Source organism: Cottoperca gobio, chromosome 22, assembly GCF_900634415.1.
Source record: "Cottoperca gobio chromosome 22, fCotGob3.1, whole genome shotgun sequence".
Lineage (NCBI taxonomy): Eukaryota > Metazoa > Chordata > Actinopteri > Perciformes > Bovichtidae > Cottoperca > Cottoperca gobio.
The window spans coordinates 8,368,507-8,374,613 of record NC_041376.1 but is presented as its reverse complement, the minus strand read 5'-3'; positions in this window follow the sequence as shown (position 1 = coordinate 8,374,613).

Sequence of the window (6,107 nt, the reverse complement as noted above, 5' to 3'; positions counted from 1 at the left end):
AACAAGGCGTTTTACTGAGAGTCTGTGTGTCACGGTGTAGGGTTTGTGTTCTGTGCCACAGTAGAACTGTATATAAACATACCCACAGAGTACTGCTGCATTTGCCTGGGGGTAAATGAAAAGATTGAGGAGTAACTCAACTAATAAAAAAAGAAAATAAATCATGAAGGAATATGAAAATGAATAGGATTTTAAATTGGTTTAGGAAAAAAAGAAGCATAAATACATAATATAGTAATGCAGCAATGGTTAAAACATCTTGCTTTTGCCACTGCACATAATAATAGTACAGACACAAATTGGAAAAAAAGATTGTTGTTGTCACATGATAAACATATGTACATACATACATATATATATATATATATATATATATATATATATATATTGTATATATTATGGAATCATTCTGTACACATGGGTAGAAACACACACATACGGCAGACCGGGAATCCCTCAGCATTTTAAACAAACTAAATATTGCTTTCGAGTTGACCCTGATTCCAGTGGTAGTTTCCAGTTGCCTGAAGGCACATATGTTTTTATCTACAAAGTACGGGGCTTCACTTTATGCTTTTGCTTGTTAAATAAAATATAGCTCTGACAGGAAATGGACCAGCCAGAGTTTTATTCTTGGTTTAAAGATGTTATTGACGCATTACGGCACTGTACAGTTTCAACTATAACTTCAGCTGCTTTAATAATTTTTCAATGATTTAAGGTTTTTTAAACTGTGTTAAATGCTGCGTGTTGACACCCTGTACACTATAAACACAGCACTACACAGCACTCATTCTCATTCCTTAACCTTCCCTATTGGAATGGGCTTTTATGAAGTTTGCTTGTTGTAACAAAGTTAATAAATATTTCATGAAGTGAAGTGGAAAAAAAAAGCATGAGGTGCAGAAAATATGGAAAAGACAGAATACCTTTGGAGCACAGCTTTTACTGCAGCTGCAACCTATCAATTACCCCACCTTTTGTTTCACCATTCCAGTCTGCAGAGAAGTTATCCATACACTTGGAGTCACACATTGATGCTTCATCTACTTTTGTCTTCAACCAGCCAGTGGTGGGAGAAGTTTTCAAATCCTTTACTTTAAATTCTTTTTTAAACGGGATCAAGTGACTTCGACTTCACCTTTTTATGGTTCACTCTCATCATGTCGTCTTTTGGCCTTAGCAGGGAACTGTTTTCATCGAACAAAGCTTGCACACTGTACACTAACTGCTCCGCAAACCAAAAGGTAAACTTGCTAGTGAACATTTAGCAGCTAAAGAATCAGATATTTCCCTCAGGAGTTGGAGAGGGAACTTAAAGAGAGTGAATATTGAATTTATATTGATCAGTTGGCCAGAAATGTGACTCGTATGAATGAATATGTGTATAGTAAAGAGCTCCATTACAAGTACAAGTGCTGCATTGAACATCAAGTACAGAAGTATTATCAGCAAAATGTACTTTAAGTAAACATATACTTTAAGGAGAAATATTACTTTAAAAATCGTATTATAAATGTACTATTCTTACTATGATCAGCATTTTAATTTGGTGAAGAAAAAGATAACTTTACCATTTTGATATACTGTTGGTGGTTTATGCATCATATATATTTATATATTTTTTAAAAGCTCATCATATGTGTTATTTATCAAATCCTCATCTGCAAAGTAACTAGTAAAGACACATCTCAGATAAATGTGGAGAAAACAAGTTCACTTATCTATTGAAATAGAAGTGGACTTCAGTACAAATACTAGTATAGTAAATAAACTGCAAATGTACTTAATAAGTATATTCCACTACTGTATAGTCAGCACATCACTAGCACATTGTGTGGGACCAAAGAAATAGAAGACTAGGTGTTATTTTTAGTTCAGTTATAGTTCATGATCTAGTTTCTGTCATGATTTGAGTCACTGAACAACTTGAGAATGTATATGTGTGCAGCCAGTTAGTCGGTGAGGAATGGTGGAGACTTTAATTTCTTCTTCTCTCAAGTGTCATACATTTCAAGCCACTGCTGATTGCTCTGCTCACGGCCCACAAAACTCGGTGACACATTGAGCTTACTCATTCAGTGAATCAGTCAAGCTATCTCACCAGCAGTTATGATCTTCTGTCTTGCATGACAAACCTGCCACAGAAAATAACTGATGCCCACTGGAGGCCTGGACTTCATTCCTCAGGATCAACTTCAGACGGCTTCGCTGACTATCTTGGATTTTCCTCATGATTAATTGATGCTGGTGTAATTTTTGTTGAAGCCAAAAGATTTCAGGATTGATATGATCTTATATTGCTCGATCGAAAGATATACATCTAGGACATTTCACCAGGGAAAGGTATGATTAAGCAGCACCGTTACAATCTTATGCCTTGACACTTTAAAAGAGATTCCATTGACCTTCCATTTATTGGAGGGTTATATAGACATTGCTAACATGCCTTATGATTCATGAATATAAAAGAAGCTTATCATATGCTCTCATATGTCTCAAGGCTCTACATACATCACTGAATAATACAAGCTAGATAATACAAGCTGTATTGGTGTGTACTGATTGACTCCATTTCCTTATTGGTTTTCTATGTGCATCATATTAATGTAGCAGAGATGAGAATGTGAAATACACTTTTAAACACAACATAGCCTATCAATGGATGATTGAATAATTTGTGGGCAATTTAAATAAGTTCAGAAACAATTTGTCAATTAAAAGATTGATGTAAAATGAACTTAATGTTATTGTTATTGTTAAGTAATTTATCAAGAAACAAGAATAATATTAGTTTGTCATCTTTAATAGTCGTGTGGTGTCAGAATGATAAAAAAAAAGTCACAAATAATTTGAAAACAATAGAAGTAGTTAGTGAATCCTTAATTCAGGTATTACATTTGAAATTAATTAGGTTTATATTTTCTTCATGTATTTTTATTTGTTTGATTTAATATTTCAGTTTAGCATGTTTGGGTATTAAAACATTGCCTGGCATGCAAAGTAACACAAAGCGGGCCGACAGTTGAGGTTGATGGGAGAAAAATTACATTTTTGACCTCGGTGCTGGAGGAAAAGTCAGGGGATCTCCAGAGTCATTAGTCATCGTGTGTAAACCATGAGCCGTGCTGCCAAGAACAGCCATTTTAAGACATAACCACGGGCTATGGGTAACAATGATCAGCATGTTTCACTATTTTCTGACTAAACAATAATTGAAAAAGAATGAACAGCTTAATGAATAATGAAGATAGTCATTAGTTGCAGCCTTAATCAAAATAGTAATTTACAGACCGTGCTACTTTGCTGCTACAGAAGTAAAAACTAACAGTGGTCTATAAGTGGGTGTATTGTAAATTACTCTATTTGGACTGTGGTGGTGTTTGTCTATCAAGCATTGTTTCTCCTTCTCATTTCTGTCCCTGTGCTCATTTTTCAGTGGCCTATCCAGTTGGTGTTTGAGCTCATTTGTCAGTGAGCAGCTCACTCTGTTCAGGATGCGTGTCGTTAGTTAGGGACGACAGGGCCTTGTTTCACAGCCGAATAAACTTCTCAGCATGGGATCCAACCCTTGATTAAAAAGTAAAGAGAAAACACCCTGTGGAAATCTTACAAATGATGCTCTCTGGGCTCAGAGAGAGTTAATAGCATCTGAGGTGAAGCGCTGCCAATAAGAAAGGGACCGTATAAACACTTACATGCATTAATGCGTGCATGCACCAACACATTACGACACATGCAGTAGACAAACATACTAACATGGTTCTGGTATGTGATGAATATACAGCTTATCATCTTTTGTTTCTCTGTCCATCATTTGTCCTGGCAGGAATCAAGCAGTCATTTAGTTTAGGCCTATTTTTGATGCAAATTTTTTCCTCCTACAATTTGATTTGGACTCCAATGCTCTTGGAAAACGTTCCACTCATTCCTACTGGAACAGATGTAAAAGCTTTTTCTCATTGGGATCAGCTTAAATCTCCTCCACATTTCTAACTTGGCTTAGCTGCATTGAAAGTGATGCGCGTTCTCTTCCTACATCTTTCATATGGAGGTCTGGTGTTGTATAAGTTCTCCTTCGTCTTAAGGAAACATCCAGCATCATGGGTTGTTTGATTTAATGCGGAAGGTTTGACGCAATGTCACATGAAATGGACATTTGAATAATTTAGTTTTCAGCTTTAGTACCAGACCTCAAACAAAATAAAACAAATATCTTCCAACCCGACAGACAGACATGCTGCATCGTGAATACAAATCAATGTTATCGCGTGTGTGTCATAGTGGAAGACAACCAACACAACATCTGGGATGTCTCACGACGTCTCACAAAGACCAGCTTGTCAGAGTTTTGATTGCCTTCTCTTCTCTTCGCTTGCCTTGTTTTTTTTACTTCTACAATGTGTTCAGTGACATAGACCCATGGGAGAATAGAACAGTTTTCTCTTTCCAAGAAAGTAGATGGAAGATTCTTATGAAATGTTGATATTAATACCAATGATTCCTGCTGGTTATCACCCATCACTGTCAGCCCAACTTGCTTTAAATAGATAACATTGAATGGAAATATAAATGTGTGTGAATGTGGTGATTTTCTATATGACGTTGGAACATATGTGAACTGAAATATAGATGTAGGTGGTTAGCAAGAATATACAACATGAGAATATCCGCCCATTCATAAATGTTCTGAAGTGCATGTATTCAAGGTCACTGAGGACTGGAGCTCCTCCCATCAAGGGGGTACTGATGTAATTATATCTGCAACAAAGGAATTAAATCTGCAGCTAAGAAAATAAATATCAGTAATAATAAGATACACGTTCCCTTTGGGTGACACTCATCACTCAGGGTTTGTAGTTACATTAAAATACTTCATTTAAAACACTGATGGATGACACTGATCGAAAAAAAAGAGAGAGGAGAGAACGCATTTCCCTCTAAATGTTTCACCTTCCTCAAAACAAATTCTTCCTTCGACACCTTCTGGACTGTCATTGCACACGAGAACACACATTTGCATGGCATACCCGTCCACATGGCACCTCTATTTCTGTTTTTGGTGTCGGGTCTTTACCTCGAAGCGGTTTTAATCGTGCTGACACAGCCCTGCGACTTGCTCCACTTGTCTGTATAATAGGGGTGTCACCCCGCCAGCAGCACACAGCTAAAGTCTATTATGGAGTATTGTTCAAATACAATTTTCTTAATCTGCAAGTGCCTGTTAGCATTTAGCCGGAACGAGTTGACACACATGTGCAAGCTCACAAGCACATTGGCCCATAGAGACATTCAAGCACATAGACAGGTGGACAGACAGACATAATCAAATGCAAATCTATTTATAGCGAAGAAAACATATTATTACAAGATGAAACTTCACATCTAATATAACCTGCTGTCAGCTGCCAGTATGTCTATGCAGAAACAGAACACCAAAGAACCAGCTGCAGGGAACATTTAAAGTGCCTGGATTGTTTAAGCTGGTTGGTTTAGTAGACTTTTTAAACTGTTGCTCAACCTTTTCAACCGAGTGTTTGTTTGTATCGAGATTTCAAATGGCAACGTTGGGTTTGACAGCTGGAGCTGGAGGCAGTTTCCATTTGACTTCCTTTATTTTCATTTTCCCTGGCAAGGTTTGCACAGAGTCGGACATTTACCACTAATAGACTGCTTTACTTCTGGGACAGCCCCCTGCTTTTGTTCTAAATCCAAGATCCTTCCTGTGACTTCCCCCTGAAACACCTGCATGTCACACAGGAGGAGAGAGAAAGAAATAGAGAGGAGGTGGAGGTGGTGGTGATGTGTTCCTGAATGACTTGTTGATAAAATAGGAAAACACTTCTTGTGGCAAAAAAACAGCTCAGCTTTTATTGAAAGTGTGTCAGGGAGTCTTTAATTCAGAGAAAATCATTGTCAGGAACAAAACAGCATCCCCGAACTAATGAAAAAGAATGGATGCAGAAACTACTCAGGATGATGAATGCACCAAAAAGAGGCTGCTCAGTGTCCCCCATAATCTTTTCATACACACACACACACACACACACACACACACACACACACACACACACACACACACACACACACACACGCACACGCACACC